This window comes from Mesocricetus auratus, unplaced genomic scaffold (genome assembly GCF_017639785.1).
Source record: "Mesocricetus auratus isolate SY011 unplaced genomic scaffold, BCM_Maur_2.0 Super-Scaffold_100011, whole genome shotgun sequence".
NCBI classification, from domain to species: Eukaryota; Metazoa; Chordata; class Mammalia; order Rodentia; family Cricetidae; genus Mesocricetus; species Mesocricetus auratus.
The window spans coordinates 3276192-3299292 of record NW_024429195.1 but is presented as its reverse complement, the minus strand read 5'-3'; the positions used below and the strand labels follow the sequence as shown (position 1 = coordinate 3299292).

Here is a 23101-nt window from a genome sequence, read left to right as displayed (position 1 = left end):
AACATAGTGAACGCGAATCACTCCGCCGTTGTCAGAGAAGTTTCCTCTCGCAGTCGATGGAAACTGACTCGGAGACCCACAGCTGGACACTGCAGAGCGGGGATTTTGGAACCGTCAGTCCTAAGTGGAATGTCTCCATCAAACCTCTCCCCTGAGAGCTCAGGAAATTAAGTGGAAGATGAGGCAGAAGACCGTAAGAACTTGGGGTGGGTGTGGAGTTGGTAGAGGATTCCAAGGAAATAATGTCTTCTAGATACAACAGACCGGTGCACACGTGAATGCAGAGACTGTGGCAGCAAACTGGTTCAGGCCAGACAGGTTTCCCAATGCTGAGGGGAAAGTGGTCATGGGGTCCCATAGCTTACCAAGCAACTCTCTGCAACTGATATCCAATTGCAAAGGAAAACTTCATTTTTCTCTAATGGAGATTCACCAAGTATATTAAGTCGCACTTTAGGGCAGGCCCCATGCAAAGCAACAGATGTCAAAAAAAAAATGAATTCAAGAGTATTCTTATAGACTTTTTGCTCCCTATTCCTTTGTTCAGACTTTTTTGTCTTACTGCTCTTTTACATGTATAATATAGCTTCTAATTTTGTGTTTTTATGGGTATGTGTGTGTTTGCTGTGGTTTCTTTTTTTCATTGTTTTTTAGTCTTTTTTTTTGTAAGGGAGAGCTGAGGGAGGTAAGGGGGAGAATGATCATGGAATTGGGTAAGTGGGGAGATAGATAAAATCTCAGATGAGGGAAGGGAAACTGTGATCAGAATATAGTCTATTAAAATTTCAATTAAAAATAGTTGAATGGCAGGAACCTACCAGTAAAATTTTATCATCTGAATTCCATATGCACAATACACATATGCCCTGTAATCTTACACACATAAACATGTGCAAAATAATTAAGAATAACAGGTAAAGAATATTGTCACTCCTTAGTTCTTGCTTTTATATATATTTTTTACTTAAATCACATTTTTTCATTTATTATACATATCAACCATTTTCTTCTCCATGTTCTTCTCCCATCCCCTCTCTTTTCCTATCTAACCCCCTCCCTATCCACCTCTCCTCCATCTCCATTCAGAAAGGGACAGGCCTCCCATGAGTTTGCACAAAGCATAGCTCATTATATTGAGGCAGTAAGTACTGAGCTCCTCCCAGGTAATCCAGCACGGAGAACAGGTTACCAAAAGCCAGCTAATCCCCAGAGAGAGCTCACTGTTAAAAACTTTACTAAGAGATCAAGCTACATGACTATCACACACATGCAGAGAGCCTAGGTCAGTCACATTCAGGCTTCCTTACTGTTGGTCCAGCATCCATGAGCTCCCATAAGCTTGGGTCAGCTGTCTCTGTGGGTTCCCCCATCATGAACCCCCCTGGCTGGTAAAATCCTTCCTCCCTTTCATCAGCAAGCTTATGGCAGTGCTTGCGAATCTCTGCCTCTGTTTCCATCAGTTACTGGATGGAGGATCTCCGATGGGAATTAGGGAAGTCACCAATCTGCTTATAGTAGAGGGCGAGTTCGGGTAGCTTCTCCACCATTGCTGGGGGTTTCCCTGGCACCAGATTTCTCCCTAGCCCCGAAATCCATCCCCCATCAAGACCTCTCTTTTGTTACTCTCCCCCTCTACCCTTCCTTCATCTGGCACCCTGCACTGAGTCCACCCAACCTGTGTCATCTAGTTTTCATCCATCCATCCCCCCAACACTGCCCCCAGTTTATCCAGGAAGTCTTTTCTATTTCCTCTAATCCAAGGAATTCCATGCATCCCTCTTTGGGCCCTCCTTGTTATCTAACTCTCTGAGGCTGTGAATTGCAGGATGGTTAATCTATACTTTACTCCTAATATCCCACTTATGAGTGAGTACATACCTTATTTGTCTTTCTGGGTCTGTGTTGCCTCACTCAGAATGATTTCTTTTTGTAGTTCCATCCATTTGCCTGCAAATTTCATGAGATCATCATGGGTTTTTTTGTTTTGTTTTGTTTTGTTTTACAGCTGAGTGGCACTCCATTATGTAAATATACTACATTTTCTTTATCCATTCTTCATTTGAGGAGCAACTAGATTGTTTCCAGGTTCTGGCTATTACAAATAATGCTGCTATGAACATAGTTGAGCAAGTGCACTTGAGGTGTGGTTGCTCATCCTTTGGGTATATGCCTAAAATTGGTATGGGTGGGTCTTGAGGTAGATTGATTCCCAATTTCCTAAGAAACCATCATACCGATTTCCAATTGTACGAGTTTGCACTCCCGCCAGCAGTAGAGGAGTGTTCCCTGACTCCACATCCTCTCCAACATAAGCTGTTATCAGCGTTTTCTGTTCTTAACCATTCTAACGGGTGTGAGATGGTATCTCAGAGTCATTTTGGTTTGCCTTTCCCTAATGGCTAAGGATGTTGAGCAATTCTTTAAGTGTCTTTGGCCATTTGAGATGATTCTATTGAGAATTTTCTCTTTAGATCTGTACCCCAATTTTTAATCTGATTATTTTGTACTTTGGTGGTTAGCTTCTTGAGTTCTTTACATATTTTTGAGATCAGCCCTCTGTCAGATGTGGGGTTGGTGAGGATCTTTTCCTAATCTCTAGGCTGCCATTTTGTCTTACTGACAGTGTCCTTTGCCTTAAAGAATCTTTTCAGTTTCAGGAGGTCCCGTTTACTAATTGTCAGTTTCAGTGTCTGTGCTACTGGTATTATGTTCAGGAAATGGTATCCTGTGCCAGTGCACTGAAGGCTACTTCTCACATTCTTAATGAAGATACATGACAATATAATAAAGGTATTTATGTTCTTTGGGAGTGTGGGCACTGGCAGGATTTTCATGCTTCATCGGATGCCCTCACATCCATGCACATATGGGCAGCACCAAATGGCTTAGTAGATATGATTTTTAAGAATGAGATACGAAGTTAAGAGGTGGATGTGTGGGTGAGGAAATCTGGGAGGAGTTGGAGAGGGCAAATGGGCTTGGTTGTGATCATAGTTCATATTCTCACAACACTTTAAAAATATTTACTATTATTTAAGTGTGTGTTGATGGTTCTCATCTGCAAATAAATATACTGGCATTTATAGTATAGAATACGACAAAATCGTCTTCTATAACATTAGAACATGGAAAAAGATCCTGCGATGGTAAATATTGGCTGTCAACCTGACAAGTGTAGTGTCACCTAAGACACGAGCTTCTGGAAATGTCTGGGAGGTTGGGTGAAGTGGGAAGCTACATCCTGTATGTGTGTTTATGGGGTGGGGGTGCCAGTCCTAGGGCTGGACAGAGTCCTAGGCTGAATAATAAAAAGGAAGAAAAAGAAAGACGACACCAGCACTCAGCTTCTCTGCTTCCCGACTGTAGGCAAAATCTAAAGGGCTGCTTCAAGCTCCGGCTGCCATGCCTCCCTCGCTACATGAGACAAAACAAACCCTCCCTTGAGTTACCCTGCCCAAGTATTTTGTTATAGGAATTAGGAAAATAACTACTAGAGGTCACAGCATGATTCATCCGGAAGCCGGGAAGCATGTCTCAACGTCCGTTCCTCTCATCCCCTGTTACGTAACTCCAAAGTTTTGTCTCAGCGCATAGTCACCTACCTAGAGGTGACAGTTTCCCTCCAGGAGTGAACACATGATTCTGTTTCAGCCAACACATATGCAAAGCATCTACATCCACAACCCCGAGTCACACCATTTAGAAACAAGAATGTTTCCCCTCCAAGAAACAGGTTACAACTCCCACAAAGGGTGCTTGTGAGCAAGCTTCATGCTGGAATGGTAGAGCAATGGCATAGGAGGAGCCAGGTCCCTGGTTAACTTCACCCCAGGTTGTTAAATAAAAAAGAAATAAATAAGCTCCACACACACACACACACACACACACACACACAGTACCCACACAGACACATGCACACACACAAATGGATTGGTGTATTTATTTGTTAGGCAACTTCAAAGGGCATTATAAAACTTTCCATCTCTGGAAAGAAGAAGCTGGGTTTAGCATGTGTGTAAGGATGACCAGAGAAACACTTGTAAAACTTCAAGGACTGGATACTCAATGTGGGGATAGCATGCATCAGGAAGAAAAAAAAATATATTGTTAACCCCCAGGTGTTATACATTACAAATTACATGTTGGGCTAGAAATAAGTTCCATTTAGAGTTTAGTTTGACAACAGGAACTAACTACGTTTAAGTAAGTAAATTTACTGATGGTGTCTTTGATAGCCACTTATCTGTTATGAATTCTTAGTGCATCATAGTAAACTGGAAAAATAAATACAAGTTTAAAAGTTGTCCCTCGGTACCCATGAGGGACTTATGTTAAGGCCCTTGTTAAATACTGAAATCCAGGGGTGTTCAAGTCCCTTCTACAAAATGTGCAGAACTTACCTATGTCCCATACAAACGCTTATAAAGTCATCTCTAGGTTACTCACAATATCTAATATAATGCAAACAATATGCAAGCACTTGTTTATCCCGTGTTATTTGGGAAATGATGATAAGAAAAATCGATACAGTACAGACAGAGCTATTGAAGGTTAACCCACAGGGCTCATATCCATAATAACCTAAGACTTTTTGCTTAACTCTTTTAAATCTATAGTTGGTCAAATCTCTCCAATGCAGAATCTGCAAATTCAATTACCTCGTTGTACTGGTTATTTTAACAAAAACTCTAGAAATCTGGGAACACAATAGAAGTTTTTTTCTCTTCCTCATACAAAATAAGCACATGGGACAGGTTTCTTAAAATTATTTTCCTCTAACCTGTGAGCCTACTACCTAAGCTTTTCCTAATATTTTTACCACCAAGTTAAAAATTCTTTGTTTCACCTATATGGATGGGGATGTGTGAAAAAAAGAGCCTCAAGAGCTAAACTTTTCATTCACTTTTACTTGACTGGAAATAATCAGATGCAGGCAGGAGTCAATACAGAGATTCAGAGCTGGTCAAAATGCTGGGGAAAAGAGCCCTAAAAGGGATATCTTTGTTGACAACAACACCCCCGATAAAGGCTTGGGGGATGTCATAGAAGAAGAGGCAAAAGAAACAGACAGACAGACCAAAAAAAAAAAAAAAAACAAGAAACATGTAAGAACATAAAAATAGGGAGGGATGTTTTGATTTGAGAAAGATTGTCTTTTGGATGAGACATGGCCGTTCCTCTCATGGACAAATGGCGACAGTGGTTACCTGCATAAGACCTGCACAAGATCAAGCAGACTAATTTTTGTTTTCTTTTGTTTTGTTTTTGTATAGAGGGGCTCACTCGTTGATAAGGCATTTCTGGTAGTTGATAGTTTCTGGAGGAGGGAGAATCATTACGTTCTGAGAGTGTTCTCAGTGGTTGGTTTCCCGTGCTCCAATGGACAGCCACACGTATGGGTAGCACTAATTGGACTGAATGGGTTATCAAAAATAAGAAGACGAGAAGGAGGCATGAAGTTGGAAGAGAAACATGGGAGAGCGTTATGATAGAGTTGGGATATGGAGTGAATACGGTCATATTTCATTGTATCTTTGCACAGAATCCTCAAGAATAAGGAAAATTTTCAATAAAATGAAATTAATACATGAAGGACTGGAAAATGTGGGTGGCTCATGAAGTATTTGCTCACAGTCTCATCTACAAAATCATTTTAATGACTCTGCTAGGCAATGTCTAAACATTTGTTTTAATTTGACATCAATTAAACTCCTGGTCTTAGCATGGCCTACAACGTATTCCAGAGTTGGAAGCAGTTTAATCCCAATTTTATGAGAACTGAGAGATTGAGATTAATTTCTCATTGAGTTTGTAATCCTTAAGAAATAATAAGAGTCTATTGTCTTACAGGTCCAACAAAGAATTTAGTTTTCTTTTTTAAGATAAACTCACAAGCATGGGTGCAGGATTGACGACCTTCAAGGAGAAGACGGGCCGGGAGACAGGAGTCAGGAGACAAGCCCTCAGTCAGGCTGTCTCTCACTGGAGTTTCATTCCCCTCTCTGGGATTAAACAAGAAAGCAAGACACTAACTCCAAGAGAGTGAGTAACCAAGATAAAGTGTCTGCCGTAACCAATATTCAATGGCTCTCTAATTTAAAATTTATATCGTTAATGTCAGTCATTGATATCCCTAGAAATCAAGGCATCTAAACAGCTTCCTACACCTTGTCCACTCTAACGTCTAGATGGCCTACCTTACTTTATACTAAATATATTGAAATATATTGAAATGCAGCCATATTTTGTATGAAATATAAGTTATTTGTAAGTATATAGCTGTTTTCACATATCAGTACTATTTTTAATTTAAAACATATTTTACCCCCAAACTCTGATATACTTGCCCCCCAATAAAGTATCCTTTATACTGTCACAAAGGGGATTTCAGTATGGCATATGCGTCATACTCTGAAGTGGAAATATATCACATTCTCTGACAACGGTGCCCACGCAAGCCACAGTGCTCTTTGGCCCTCCATCTCCTGAAGCACTGTGGGCCTCAGTTTGAGAGCTCTTGGGTGCTCTCCTAAAATGTGGTTGTGGGAGCAAAGTAGTCGTATTTAAAAGACGACAAAGATTTTTAAAAGCGTTTAACTTACATAGGAACAATTATTTACAGTAGTTGAGCTATTATAAAATGCTAAGTAGAAACTAAAACCAAATAAGCATTATTAGAATAAATGGCCTTTTAGGAGTAGAGATTCACTAGATTTAGCCCCTCTTACAAAGGGTTAGCCAGCTTATTCAGTCTAGACTCCATGTGGGCCATCCAAAGAAAACTGTCCTGAAATGTGCACCTGCCACACTACTCACAAGGGCATCCTGCTAGAGATAGCACCAAGGCATTTGTGAAAGGAACAGTGCTTCCTCTAAGGATGGCTCCCTAAGTGTCTCCTGATGCTAAGCAGAGAGCAAAGACGTCTAAGCTAATAAACTCGACTCTACACAGCCAGACGAGTATTCATGACGCCACTCACGTCTTTGGTTCCCAGATCTTTTTTTATAAGCCATCTTGGGACTGCGGGTGATGATTTGAAATAGTTAAGACTTTGGCAACCCCAGAAATTCTTGCTAGTAGATTTACTGATGGCTCTATGTAGCAATAAATATAAATCAGTATTCATGACAGTGTAAGCTTCCAAAGTGTCTGTCACTTTGGTTGACCTGGTAGCTAAGATGCTCATTCATCATTTGGTCTTCAGAGGGAAGAGAGACGCTTCCTCCTTCCTGGCACTAATAAAGCTGTGTGTTTATATGAAAAAATTGTCTGTGAGAAATCAGCTTTATCAAGAAGTACAAAAGTAATGTATTAGGCCTTGTGCTCCAATGCCTGTGGTTCACGAACTGTAAAAAACAAACAGAATTACTTTGCATTTATACCCTTGATATACTATGATATAACAACTCTTCTTTAATCCAAAGTTATAAATAAAGTTGTCATGTAAGACCAGTTTTTAAAAATCTGTGAAAAGTATTTAAAAACCATGGCTCATTCCAAAATCAACTGGGTTTGGCAAACATCTCACTAATTACAAACCTATTTTGTAATTTGGAGTTAAGCCAGGCCATTAAGATAGTCTACACAAAACAATCCAGGCTAATAAAGAAGAAAGCAGAAAAAATTAGGATGAACCCAAAATGAGGAGACCAGATGCCTAACACCTGGTAGTTAATGAAAATGGAATCAAATGGTAAAAATAGCTGGAGGAATGGTTGGGGTGCATAGTAATAAACTTCATGAAGATTATTTACAGAAAAAGAAAGAACCCTGCAAGAAGGAAAGAACCCAAACTTCCAAAAACTAATAAATTCTGAACCAGACAACTCAAAACTAAGTCACGAAGGGTCTCAGCTAAAACACTGAGTTTGAATTAGATGGGAGAAAGAGCAGAAAATTCACATCCCATAAGTATGCAGAGAGAAACTGGCCATTAAAAAGTTCAGTTGTCTTCTTGCTGTTTCTTAACAACTGCCCAAAAAGAGACTCTAGGACCAGACATAAGTTGACCTGCCCTGAACGATGTTGCCGTGACCTTAAGGCAGTTAGTTCATCTCAGTGTGGTTTGATTTTTCCCTGAAGGACTTGGATCAGGTCAGGTCTAAAATCTGCACAAGCTCCAGACGTAGTTCTATGAAACATGTTTGAAGTCTCACCCCAAGTAAGCCGAGGACACGGCACCTTACTATGAGTGGTAAGAACAAAAACTAAGAGAGGCTTTGTCTCTCTTCAAGGGATTAGCCTGTGGCGCCTAAACACAAACTCCTCATTTCCTCATTAGGACATTATTCCTTGGACCTAGAGGACAATGTGACAGCCTGCATGACATTGAGCAAACTTGCTCATAGTTTTTCACTGTGCTTTGTTTTGAGATGGATTCTTACTAGTACAAACGTAACAAAACAATCCCTGCTTTATTGCTAATGGTCACTGATGATGCATTTTCTCTCCGTCAGGACCAGTCCCGTGGTGGTTGAAGTCAGTCTTTGGAGTCTGATCCTCTACATCCGTGACATTAACAATGTTCTTTCCTCGGTGTCTTTGTTCAAGCGTCACCCACACATATAACCAGGAACATCCACGAGAGATGTCCTCACGTACACAGTAAGAAGATTCCCTGGGAGGAAGAGGCAAGCTTTTCCAGCGCAGGTACCTTTAACTGTTGGCCCACAGAATAAGAGTTTAAAATGCGCTAGGTAAGTGATATAAAGCAAAGACGTAAAAAACCCTTTCGTGTCACTTGCCTGCCTGGCCCCGCTGAGTCATCCAATAAAGTCCTATCCCCTAAGAGTCATCGGATGTTCGTGTGGACAGTCTTCCAGATCAAAGCAAACCATTTACTAAGACCAAATGTTTTAAGTCTAAATTCTAGGACTCATAATGGAAGACACGGGTAGCCCTATCCTTCAGTCCTTCAGTCATTCATCCTTAAACACCGTAATATGATGGATGCTACGTGGTTTTCATTTGCTTTTGATCACTACTAGTGAGGGCAATTTTAAAGCTTAAAGGATAAGAGAAGAGGCACTGGAGGGTGAGGGGCGTTTCTATTTTTGAGTGCCGCTGGTTTACAGGTGCAGCTCTGGGAATGTTGTGTAGAGCGTCTCATTGGAGCTACAAGCTGTCAGGTTTCCATTTGCAGACACAGGGAAACAAGCCTTGCAGATGTCGGGTTGCTCAAACATAGTTACCCAGCTTGGAAAAAAAATAGTGGGAGAAGGATTAAACTCCAGTTTCTATTTATCTCTCATCAAAAATAATGTGCATGGGGCTGGAGAGACGAGTCAGTGGTAAGCAGGTAAGCTGTACCAACATCAGGACCTGGGTTCACATTCTCAGGATGCATGCCAAAGCTGGGAATGACGACCTGTGCCTATAGTCCCAGTGTCAGACACAGACTAATGTGCTGTGTGCTCACTGGCCCCCTAGCCCAGCCCCAAATAACAGACTCCAAGTTCATCTCAGGGGGGTAAGGCAGAGAGTGACAGAGCAGGAAACTTGAGATGGTCCTCCAACTTTCATTACCTGCGTGTACACACACACACACACACACACACACACACACACACACCTTTTCAAAACATATTTTTTGTTGGGTAAAATACTACATATATTCAAAAGAGCTCCACTGTCTAATTTCCATAGCTGGTGAACTGTTCAGTTTCTTTCCACTAGACCCTGCACTCTGCCCCCTCAGGACCCAGCTCGAAAGCCCCCAAACTCTGCACCCCACATCCCAACATCTCTTCTCAGTGGTAGATAACGGCACGGTTATCAATGCATGGTGTCTCCCACAAGAGCTGTTGAAGTCCTAACCCTGGGTGCCTGCTAATGCAATCTCATTTGAAAAGGAAGTCGTTACACACACGGACGCCAAGGTGAGGTCACTAGAGCAGCCCTTAATTTTATTCCGTCGGTGTCCTTATAAGCGGGACGTGGAGACACCTGTGTCTGGTGTAGCTCAGCCTGGCCTGAAACTCCTGACCCAACTCCAGAGTGCTGGGGTTAGCTCGCACACCCAGCCTCTTTGATGCTGCTACCGCTCCTGCTAATGGTGATGATGATGATGGTATTGTTTCAGAAGTGGGGCCCTATGGTCCCAGATTGACCTCACACTCATTGTGTGTAGCAAAGCTGGCATTGTACTCCTGACACCCCCTGTCTACACAATCCTCATGCTGGGATTAACAGCGTGTGTGCGCCGCCGTCTTTGTCAGCAAGTTTCACTTTTTAGTAGGCATTATGTGCTTTGTGTTTCATAAACGCTACAAGGAGGTGAAACATGGGGGGAAGGGTGATGAGTCTGTAAGCAGAGGGGTTGCCGGATCGAGAGCAAGCCACTGAAGCAGGGAGGCCTGTGGAAGGCGCGGAAGAATATGCTAGCTCACAGCTCTTGGAGCTTGCTAACACCTTGAAATTGGACGTCAAGGGTCCAGCACTGTGAGCCCAAAACTTTCCTGCGGCTCAGCCCACTTAATGTCTGTGATGCCTTATTCCACCAGTCCTGGGAAACCGTAAGTGCTGCTACTCAGAAAACCCCCGCTAACACACAAGGAAAGAAAGGAACCATACAAATTATACCACACAGAAGTCATTGGAAAAAACTAAGCAAGGACTCAAAACATAAAAGTCACCCAGCGTTTGAGCAGTATGCATTTATTCCTCCATATTCAAAACACGAAGGCCGCCAGATACAACCAAGTGTTTTTGTTTGTTTGTTTGTTTTTTATATTAGCTTCTCATGATACAAAAGGTCTGGTATGAGACATGGCGTTAATGACATCGCCACCTGCATTCTCCAAGATCCATGCATGGGATAGTAAAAATTATATATTTCTTTTTGTTCACGGGAAGAACTGATATTGCTCAGAAATGGGAAGCTCCTTAACTGATGAGATTCAGCCATAAATCCACTCAGTATAGACAAGCTGTGACAGGAATGACACAGGCAATAATGGACAGGTACATACAAGGGCAAGCCTCACAGATAACCACGCACTATAGAAGCAGCTTCCAGCGAGCCCAGCCAGACCATGCATTCGCACGCATAACCAGATTGCTTAAACGGCATACAACAGAACGTAAATAGCACTTCATTGCATTTTAGGGGCTGGATGCAAGGCTTCCTGTGTGGGAGATCTAGCTATGGAAACAAGAAAACTGGAGAACCAACCCCTAGCATCCGCGGAAGAGCCCAGCGTGGTTGTGCATGCCTGTAACCACAGCACTGGGGGACAGACAGGAGGACCCCGGGGAACTCCCTGGCTGGACGGCCACACTTAAAGAAAGAATGCAGACTAAGTGAGAGACAGTGTCACAAAAAGACTAGGTGGACAGCAGCAGAGGAAGACACCTATGTCCTCCTCTGGCCTCCACGAATACTTACTTACACAGTGCGTGAACCCAAATACTTATGTGTGCACACATGAGCTATACGTACATGTATGTACAATAAGACATACACACGCTTTATAAAATCCAGAAAAGATTGAACTTTAGCCAACCCAATTTAGTTTTCTGGTAAGCATTCAAATTCATTGACAGATTAGTTAAAAATCTACTAGAATTGAGATAGCCACATCTCCACTGTATATTCCAAGTAAAGAAACCATGACAACGGGCTACAATTTTTTTCTTTTTTTGTTTTACATGCCAATCCCAGTTCCCTCTCCCTCCTCTCCTCCATTGTCCCCCAGTAGCCCCTTATCCCATCCCCTATCTGCTCCCCAGGGAGGGTGAGGCATTCCATAGGGGATCTTCATAATCTGTTATATCATTTGGAGCAGAGCCTAGGTCCTCCCCCATGTGTCTAGGCTAAGAGAGTATCCCTCTATATGGAATAGGCTCCCAAAGTCCATTCGTATGTTAGGGATAAATACTGATCCACTACCAGAGGCCCCATAGATTGCCCAGACCTCCTTAGTGACATCCACATACAGGGGGACTGGGTCAGTCCTATGTTGGTTTCCCAGTCATCAGTCTATAGTCCATGAGCTCCCCGTTGTTCAGGTCAGCTCTTTCTGTGAGTTTCTCCAGCCTGGTCTTGACTCCTTTGCTCATCACTCCTCCCTCTTTGCAACTGGATTCCAGGAGTTTGGTTCAGTGTTTAGCTGTGGGTGTCTCCTTCTGCATCCATCAGCTACTGGATGAAGGCTTTAGGATAGCATATGAGGTAGTCATCACTCTCATTATTGGGAAAGAGCATTTAAGGCAGCTTCTCCACTATTGCTTAGATTTTCAGTTGGGGTCATCCTTATAGATCTCTGAACATTTCCCTAGTACCAAATTTCTCTTTAAACCTACAATGGCTCCCTCTATTACGGTATCTCTTTTCTTGCTCTCCTCTATTCTTCCCCCGACTCAACCTTCCTGCTCCCTCATGTCCTCCTCTCCTCCTTCTCCTAGCTCTCTCTCCCCTCCTCCCATGCTCCCAATTAGCTCTGAGACCTTGTCCCTTTCCCCTTCTCCGGGGGACCATGTATGTCTCTCTTAGGGTCCTCCTTGTTTCCTAGCTTCTCTGGCAGTGTAGATTGTAGGCTGGTAATCCTTTGCTCTATGTCTCAAGTCCGTATATGAGTGAGTACGTACCATGTTTATCTTTCTGTGACTGGGTTACTTCTCTCAGGATGGCTTCTTCTAGTGCCGTCCACTTGAAGAGGCTACAAATGTAAGGGATCCGCCCTATCCTGTATTTTTGTGTCTGTCTCTCATTAGCTACCTACCAAAACATTTCTTCTAGCACCAGCTCACTGGAATGTATTATTCAAGAAACTATTTAAAAATTTACCAAGCAGTTATTAATTTTTTATTTGTTCAACAAATATTTCCTTTGCTTCCACTGTTGACCAGACCCTGTCCTAGTGCATGGCGGTAAAGAGAACAGGTGTAATTTCTGTCCTCACAAAAATAACCTTGAGATCGCATGCACACTTGTTCTGTTGCAGAGGAACTGCTGAGGAGCAAAATGCTCCCACATGCTGTTTATGGCTGTGGCAATGGCCACACCCACACAAGAGCTCTTGAGTCGCAGCACAAGATTCAACACAGGCTTCAGGGTCAACTGTGACCTGACAGTCAGATGTGAGTGAAGTTGAGGAAACGGTTGTTTGTCACAGATGCCCATCGCATTCTTTCCCAGATCCCCTTCTCCTGAGGATTTGCAGTCTCTTTGTTACTGTGGGCCCAGCCGCTGTGCCTCCAGTGAACCTGCCCACAAACAGTCACATAGTGAGTAATATTTAAAATATAGCATGGATTATCACCACTATAATTGCAGTAAAACCCAGATAGCTACTAAGTTTACTAGGAGGGGGTGAGAAGAGAATGCGGGTACGTATGTGTGTATCGGTGTCTGTGTGTATGTTTGTACATATATGTAGAGGTACGGGTGTGTGCACGTATATGGTGGGTCACGTACATGTAGAGGGGTCAGTATGCACATGTGTATTGATACATGCGTGTGCTGATGCACTTGTATGGAAGTGTGGATAAAATGCAGATGTCAACTTCAGGTATTAGCCATCAGGTGGCATCTGACTATTGTTTCGGAGACAGTGGCTGCCCCTAGAATCTGGGGCTCACCAACCAAGATACACTTGCTGGGCTTACAAGCCCCAAGAATCCCTGGTGCAGGGAAGGAGGGAACAGTGAGAGCGGTCTCTCTCTCTCTCTCTCTCTCTCTCTCTCTCTCTCTCTCCCATTTTCCTCCCACCACATCCAAACCAAATATGCATCTCAGAAATAAGTAAAACAGCACCTTCTTGAATCTCTTACCCAGGAGACAGGCTTCACTGAAACTTCCGGCAGTCGGCACTGATGAATATTGCGTAATAATAGCAGGTACAGTGTCCTAAAGGCTCAAACCCCTGAAATTGTCAGCATGCCTCTTCCGGCTTAGTTCTGCCATGCTGATCTACTCTGTCTCCCCAAACCCCCTTCTATTCACTACTCTCGTGAGTCATGGACTCCCTTCCGTTCACTCTTCATGCAAGGAAACTGACCCATTTTCCTTATTCCCAGAACTTCTGCCAACCCGTTTCTTGTTCGGGAGACTATCAAGACATTTTCTGAAACAAAAGCAATCTCTTCCCAAGGAAGAGATTCCAAAGAAGATTTTGGTTCCTCATTTGTGAGGTTTCCCTCCACGCACACATCCACGAGACTATTAGTTAAGTTCCTTGGAAAAACATAAAGAGGATACAATGATGTTGGAGAGAAGACTTAAGTGAGGAGGCTGCATTGGGTAGGATTTTAAAAGACTGGTAAGTGCCCTCGGGCTCATTCCAGTGATGGCATGAGTGTACCGTGAGCGGGGGAGATGACATAAGAAAGGATGCTGTAATATAAGAATACAGAACAAGATGGTCCAGGGATGCCCTGAGTAGAGTCCCAGGTCAAGTTAACAAAGAATCCTGGTTGTGAGAGAAAGGAGTATGACTTCGAGATGGATGCCCAAGAGTTTTGGTCTTTGTCATATAAACGATCTGTGTTTTCAAATGTTAGTTCTAAAACAAGCGCTGTGCTACGGCACACACATGTCTTCAATGGAAGGGCATAAACAACATTCCCATGTTTACAACTGAATTCAGACTTCAGTTCTCAGACAGGGGTAAGCAGGCATCTCTCTCCCAACAAAGGACGATTTACCAGGCAATTACATTCAGGGGCAGGGAAGAGAACAGAAGTAAGCCCCGAGTGAGCCCCACAAAGTCTCAAGTTCCTGCCTAACCCTTGAAACTTACCCAAGTATGTCCAAAGATAAAAACCTCAGCCAGTTAAAGGTGTAAGAACTGCTGCTTGCTTAATCCATTGTGTTTGAGATGACCAAACCACTCCTGAAATTCCTCTAGCTGTGCTTAAAAAGAGGCTGCACACTCCTCTCGGGGTTGTTGCTATTTTGTTGGGGGGTAATGACCCCGCATATGCTGGAATAATAATAATAATAATAAATATTCTTTGTTCTTACATGCTATTTGAGTAGTCTGGGGTTTTCCTTCAATGTTTCTTCAGGCCCTACACAATCCCAGCAGTCAGGGAGCAATGAATTCGAGGGCAGCCTAGGATATGTAACAAGGTCTTGTGGGAGGAAAAAATAATCAACTATAGTAGTTTGAACTGACTCAGCATACAATAATAGGGGCTTAGTATGGTAAGCATGCTGGTAAGAATTAAGTGTTAACAGTAAGAGACTGGAGGAACCTAGAGCAGAGCTCCTTGCCATGAATACGGAGGGGAAGACACCACGTACAGCTTAGCAGGCATGGGAACACTGGCCCCTTCAGTCTGTGGGAACAGAGAGAGGCCAGGGCTACTTGTCTCTATCAACAGCAGCCTTTGACATTGACATCCGCGTGCAATATCAAGTGTTGTGTGCCGTGGACACTACGCTGGGAAGCTCTGTCAGAGGAGAAGGGCATTGTACAAGTCCAGATGAGCCTTATGAACACAGCTGTGGCATCGGCAAAGAGCTCATGAACTTGGGAGCTATTTACAAGGTAGAAGGAACAGATGTTAGCAATTGACTTCCTCAGAGGAGTGAGGATGAAAAGGAGGGGGGGGGAAGAAGTATTCATCCCAAGAGGATGTTAGAAAGGGAAACTTACACCACGAACGTATATCAACGGAGGAGAGCCGAGAATGGAAAGACGAAAGATGTGATAGGCAACACTGAGTTCCAAGCGGCAGTTTATTCGCTGCTCTGTCTCTGTAGCGCACAACTCTCCCTTGTAAAAACACGCACTTGACGTGCTCAGCACTCTAGAAAGGAAAGACGGCGAGATAACGTAAGACTTACAGTTCTGCCGCCATATACAACATAAGTTGTATAACCTAAAGAGGTCTCTCATGGTGGAGGACTGGAATCCAGCAGTTTCTGACATCCTACTTAAGGGCTGATGGGCTCAACAAAGCAAGGGTCTCCAAACAAGTCTTGCTACTCTAGCTATTTAGGAAGCAAGCATTTTCCCAGGAGAACAGTGTCTGTCTCCAGTTAATTGATGTGTAGGAGTTCTCTGGAACAAAGGAAAAAGTTACTGCTGGGTTTTCAATACTTCTCCCCAAAGCAAAGCTTTCCTGGAGAGAACTAGAAAAATACCAGCTTGGCTTATCTACATTCCTGTTGTCATAGATGATCTCACCTGCCACTCTCAGCTAAAAACAAAACCTAGCTATTATATGTCAAGTTGTATATATATATATATATATGTATATATATATATTTACGTATGCAATATAAACTACATATGCATATATAAATATATAATTCCTAGCCTCTGTGATTGATTTGAATGAGAATGGCACATATCAGCCCATGTATTTGAGTGCTTAGTCACTAGGGAGTGAAATTTTTGGGAAAGATTTGAAGTTGTGGCCTTGCTGAAGGAAGCATGTCACTGAGGATAGGGTTTGATGTTCAAAAAGCACCTACCAGACACAATGTCTCTCTGTCTCTCTCTGTCTCTTTGCCTCTCTCTACGTCTTTCTGTGTCTCTGTCTCTGTGTCTTTCTGTCTCTCTCTCTCTCTCCCTGCTGCTGCCTGTGAATCAGGATGTAAAACTCTCAGCTACTGCTCCAGTGCCATGCCCGTCTTCCTCCTGTCATAATGGTAATGCATTAACCTTCTAAAACTGTAAGCAAGCCCCCAATCTAAGCCTTTTTAAAAACACGAGTTGCCTCAGGCACGGTGTCAGCCAGAAGGCAGTGAAGCAATGCATTTTAGTTCACAGCAATAGAACAGTCAATAAGACACCACCTATTAAAGGAAGGAGGAAACTTCGCATATCTATCAGATTGATGTACTTGTTTATTAACACATAAAGAACAGAGTGTTAGCTTAATATTAGTTCTAGGACATCGAGCAAGCATCATCATTTTCTAGAATTTATCAGTATTGCAATTTTATTATAATCAGTTCTGAGACTTCTGCTTTGCATAAGCACAAAATGGCAGAAGTGTGTTTACAGTCATTAAAACACATATTGGGAATTCTCTCCTAATCCCAAGTCAAAATTCACTTAACAATATTTTATGAAACTCAAGTCAGCAACTGAAACAACAACTTGAAAACAATACAATCTAAAGATACAGTAATTTGACACTTGCATATTCAGGAATGATAGCATGAAAATATTAAGTCATTTTTTCCATAATAAAAACCTTATGCTTGCCCAAGAACAGAAAACGTTGTCCATACAGCTCAGTAAAACACTGCAAATCGTAACACGTAATTGTCTTGCAATTTGCTATTGTTTCAGCAGTGCTAGTTGATATGGCCTGGCTTAATGGTGTGCACAGTGGAAAGTGGGAAGGTCGTGCTTAGTGCCAAGCCTGCAGGGAAGTCACGTGGTATAGCAAGGGTACCAGGGCTGGAGGGATAGCTCAGTCGCTAAAGGCTAGGCTCACAAACAAACACAAGGCTATGAACTGCGCGAAACACCCTGATTCATCATGCAGCATATGATTTTTGATCACTGGGCATTCCTAAACCTTTGCTGAGGCTAACGTTTTTTACAACCCCCACATTCTTTCTATGACCCCCACATAGAGTCTGACCCACACTTTCAGGAAGACGGGGTCTAAAGCTCCGCTCTGGTCTTAACACTAGCTGTTACAGTCGTTTTACTAATTCCAAGCAAATTCTTGTGAGCTGCACCCCATTCTCAGACTTTACCAGAGTCTCTCCTACCATGGAGGCTCCTTGTTTGTCTCCCCAGCATTTACCCCGAGCACCTCTAAAATCACCCAAGGCCATCAAAACCTCCTGAGGCTCCCACATCACCCCAGACTCACTTAACTCAGAAATCTCTGAGTGTTCTTCTCTTGATGGGCAGCTGAGGGTATGAGCCATGCTCTGCCCATGCTCTTTTGGTTTTCTCCAGTGTTTATGACTACTCTCTCCAGAAGCTTCGAAGACACATGCGTAAGGAATGAGAGTCTCAGACTGCATCTCTGAGTGCAACACTGTGCCTGCTGTTCGTCTCAGAACTTTCCAAGTACAGAATTCAAACTGAGAAATCTTTTCTTTTCTTCTCCTCCTCCAAGTTTTTGAAGGCATTGCTCCACTATCTTTTAGGCGAATACCTCAGGAATGGGACTATTTTTCAAACAAGGGTCTTCACAAAGGTAACAAATAAAATATGGTCATTAAGGATGCACATTGGCTCACTGTGTCTCGTGTTTTGATAAAAAAAATAGCTGATTTGGGAACAGAAACACACAGAGGAGGACAGTGTGTGCCCAAGATGGCCACCCACAGGTCCCAGAATATGCCAGTTGCATTGATGCCTAAAGCACAGACTTCCAGGCTCCAGGCTTGTGAAAAATTTGTGTTTCTTGGGCCACCCAGACTGTGATATTTGATTCTGGCTCCCTGGTGAAAAACACAGTCTACTTTACAGGAGATTTTCTCAACTTTATACTCCAACAACTTATATATATATATATATATATATATATATATATATATATATATATGTGTGTGTGTGTGTGTGTGTGTGTGTGTGTGTGTGTGTATTTATATATTTGCTGTCACATTTTATATTTTTAAGACTCCTCTTTTGTTCCCTGAATTCTCCGTTCATAATAACATCTTGTACATGCTTCAAGGACACAGCAGTGTCCTTTCCTCTCCCCCTTAGGACATTAATGGTAGTTTTCATCTCCATGTTTTCACATTTGTGCAGTTTCTTTATTTACGAACATCTTTATCTTTCAGACTGGGGGGTTTTCTTGGGTATCTGTTTGTTGGAATTTAGGACTAAGGCAAGAAAAAAAGGGAGATTTGATGTTAGTGAATGCTCAATGGGTTTGTTGACTGATCTCATGCCCTTTGATCTTTAACTCAAGGGTTCAAAACCAGCCAGCCAGCTTACAGGCAGAGTCTGCAATGAATGTGTCTGTGTTTTGTTTTGTTTTTCATTTGGATCTGTGATGCCTTTAAATTGGTATGTTGTTTTAATTACCCACAAACCTCACTGCTCCTTTTTGATTTAAGCAAGACTTTTAAGTCTGAAATTCCTACCTACCTCTTTGTTTAAACGAGTGAAACCTTTTTTCCTTGAGCGGGAGTCTGAAGTCACTGCCTCTGGGATGTAGTCTGAAGCACTCACAGCTTGAGTCCAACCCTGCCTCCTTGGATATCAAGTTTCACAATCCATTCAGTGCCTCTGCCAGTCTTCCCCTTGGTGCTGGTAGAATCCCCCATGAAGATGCAATCCATCCCCCAACAGCCCAGGAGGCAGGAACTGAAGCAGATTCTTATCTCCTGTGGTAGCTTAGTAAAGCTCAAAAAATATGCATATTGAAAATCTCAACATTTAAAGGGACAGGAGTTCAAACAAGGAGTAATGTCATAATTTGATCATCTTCTTGGATATAAAATTTTGAGTATTTGGTTGCTAAAAATTGTTAACTATATTTTTTCTTCTCCAGGCGAGTACCATGTCATGCAATGTGGCTTTAATAGATGTCAGATGACTACGGATACTATCATCTGTTTCTCATGATGGAACATTTCTCAAGCAGGGACAAAAATAAAAAAGGAAAATAGAAACCATGACATACCCAAGTGAAAGAGGAAGTGTTTGCCTATTTACATTCATTTGGATCACATGCTCTTTTAGAACTCAAGCCTGATAAAACATTCATATTGGCATTTCTGCTAAGGTGTCCACAAGTGATAAATCATTTATGGCAAAATCACTGTCAGAGCAATTTTCGAAAGTCTGAGTCCTTGGGATTTCTGATACATGTGGTTCACTAAGGCTGCTGGTTCAGGGTACCCCCTCATGTTCTGGGACACCCAGATTCCTGTTGGTCCTGGAGCACAGTCCAAGGCACTCGGTACCCCTGTAGCACCCCATCCACGAGGGAACTACTTTCTTTCTCTTTATTCAGCCACTCATGCTGGTCCAATTAAACACGATTAGCTAATTCTTTGTTCCTATTAATCTTTCCCTCCCAGGATGATTTGAGCATTGTGGGTTTTAATTATTGAGAGAGCCCTGGGAGTTGCCAAATATAGACTCATTCATATGAATGGTAAACAAACTGTGTTTGGATTCTCACAAATTTACAAGGCTGGAAAGACCTTGGAAAACCAGATGGATTTTTTAAGAGCTCTGTCTCCAACTTCTCCAAACTGATACGAAGATTGAAGGGCAGATAGTAGTATAGACAGCCATCTAGCCACTGTTCCATACAAACTGGGGCCCTCAGGGATTTTTAGCTTTGCTATAAATGCCCCATCTGTGAAATGGGCCAAATAATTGCCTCTGCTTCAGAAGGCTTTTGCAAAGGCCCATTGAAATAATCCATTTGGCACACCTTAACAAGAGCAGCACTGTTAAAAGCCAGGTACCATATGAACTCATAAAAGAACAATTGCCCATTATTTAAGAAGCTGGTTCCGTCTTCACAGCAGCCAAGTATGCTGCTGAAATAAACCGGCCGGATCCAGCCAGAAGTACTAGAAATTTGTATCTGAAAAAGAAAAAACAAACGATTTTAATAAGACACTTGGAAACAAGAACTAGAAAGGAACTTGAAGCTTATGGACTCTGATATATAAATTTAGAGACAGCTTTAACAGGAAAGTCATGGAATCTTGGGTTCAAACCCGTTTTTCTAGTCTTCACGGGCCAGAAAAATGACCCACTAGGCAGACACATTTCCTGCCCCACCTAACAAGCTGAGTCTGCTCTTTGGAACCCTCGTACTTGGAAGGAGGGGATCATCTGACCTCCACATGTGTGATGTGGTACACATGCACCCATCCACATTCAGACATTTACAATATAATTACATAAAGTGGGATTTCAATACAGAACCTTTGGGTGGGAAGAGAAACTTTAACTTGGTGGGTCCTGAATTAAGTCCTTGGTCCTTGCCGACCACGCAATTCAAGGCTGGGTGCAGAAGCCAGCATTCTCCCAGGAAGGACAAAGTCCCCAGGTGAAAATAACCACCCAGACCATCAGCCCACAAAATGATTAGCTCAACCACCTTTATTTTTCCTTTCTGGGTCAAAACAAACAAGCTGTGTTTTTTCAATCAGGACTGCTTGTAAAATGCACTTTGTTTTACTGTCCACAAGGTCACTTTCTTTGGCCCAAGTCAGCAGGGTGTTGATATAGTCAACATATCAAAGTTATTGCTGTTTTTCCAAAGTCACTGGATAATCTGGTTGATTTAAAATTAATCCAGCGTCAAAGGTATTTGCCAGCAAGTCTGTCAACCCAGGTTCCCCTACATGGTACAAGGAGAGAGCTGACCCCTGAAAATTGTCCTCTGACCTCACCCCTCAACAAACATACTCATACATACACACAATACACCACACACACACACACACACACACACACACACACACACACACAAACACACAATATACCACATACATGCAAACACACATTACACAGATAAATTATTTTATCTTATATTTATTTTGAGAAAATGGGCCAGGCAAGAAACTTTGTAGTTAAGAGAGTTAAAAACATTGGTTGCAGGTCTGAAGAGATGGTTCAGCCGTTAAAGAGCATTGACTGTTCTTCCAGGGGTCCTGAGTTCTATTACCAGCAACCACATTGTGGCTCACAGCCATCTATAGTGGGATTGGATGCCCCCTTCTAATATAAAGTACATGCAGATAGAGTAACTCCAATTCCAGAAGACATCTGTGGGCATGCACACATGGTGTCCAGATATATTCAGGCAAAAACAATCATTCACATAAAATAGAAACAAATAACCGTTTAAAAATAATCTAGGTCTTTCTGTAATCTCTCTCCACAGAGCACTGTATGGTTAGTAATTAATATACCAAGAGAACATGTAGCTACAAAAGTAAATTAAAACCACAGGGCTCATCACATATATTTATTATCTTATCAAATTAATACTAGTAGCATATAAAAACTATACAGAATGGGAAAAGATCTTCACCAACCCCACATAAGACAGAGGGCTGATCTCTAAAATATACAAAGAACTCAAGAAGGTTGCCACCAAAACACCAAATAACTCAATTAAAAAGTAGAATATAGAACTAAATAGAGAATTCTCAATAGAGGAATCTAAAATGGCTGAAAGACACTTATGAAATTGCTCAACACCCTTAGCCATCAGGGAAACTCAAATCAAAACAACTCTGAGATACCATCTTACACCCATCAGAATGACTAAAATAAAAAACACCAAGGACAGTTTATGCTGGAGAGGATGTGGAGAAAGGGAAATGCTTCTCCATTGCTGGTGGGAGTGCAAACTTTTACAGTCACTTTGGAAAACAGTATGGCAGTTTCTCTGGAAAATGGGAACCAGTCTACCTTAAGATCCAGCAATTCCACTCTTAGGTATATATCCAGAGGATGCACATTCATACAACAAGGATATCTGTTCAACTATGTTTATTGCAACATTATTTGTAACAGCCAGAACCTAGAAGTAATCTAGAGGCCCCTCAATCGAAGAATGGATACAGAAATGTGGTACAATTACACAATGGAGTACTACTCAGCGGGGGAAAAACAATGGATATTGAAATTTTCAGGCAAATGGATGGAACTAGAAGAAACCATCCTGAGTGAGGTAACCCAGTCACAGAAAGACAAACATGGTATATACTCACTCACATATTAGACATAGAGCAAAGGATTATCATTCTACAATCCACACCACCAGAGAAGCTAGGAAACAAAGAGAACCATAAGTAAGATAGGCATGGTCCCCCAGTGAAGCAGAAAAGACAAGAGCCCCTGAACAAATTGGGAGCATGGGAGAGGGAAGAGGGAGGTAGGAGAAAGGGGGGAGAAGAGGAGAGGAGAGGAGAACGTGAGCGATCAGGAAATTGAGTAGGGAGAGGAATAGAGGAGAGCAAGTAAAGAGACACATCAATAGAGGGAGCCACTATATGTGTAAATAGAAATCCACAAGGATGACCCCACCTAGGAACCTAAGCAATAGCAGAGAGGCTACCTTAAATACCTTTCCCCTATAATGAGAATGATGACTACCTTAAATGCCATCCTAGAGTTTTCATCCAGCAGCTGATGGAAGCAGAAGCAAAAATCCACAGCTAAACACAGAGCCAAACTCCTGGAATCC

The 23101-nt window shown here is 42.3% G+C and overlaps 2 long non-coding RNA genes across 2 annotated transcripts; one reads left to right on the top strand and one right to left on the bottom strand.

Annotated features, from left to right (window-relative positions):
• Positions 1-5855: 5855 nt before the first annotated feature.
• Positions 5856-19700, top strand: LOC121143154. The gene is made up of 3 exons (XR_005880282.1): positions 5856-6042; positions 8458-8697; positions 19430-19700. It is a non-coding gene; the product is annotated as an uncharacterized LOC121143154 (long non-coding RNA).
• Positions 12597-16020, bottom strand: LOC121143155. Its single transcript, XR_005880283.1, has 3 exons — positions 15604-16020; positions 14743-14925; positions 12597-13207 (listed from the first exon to the last, which is right to left on the bottom strand). It is a non-coding gene; the product is annotated as an uncharacterized LOC121143155 (long non-coding RNA).
• Positions 19701-23101: the final 3401 nt, after the last annotated feature.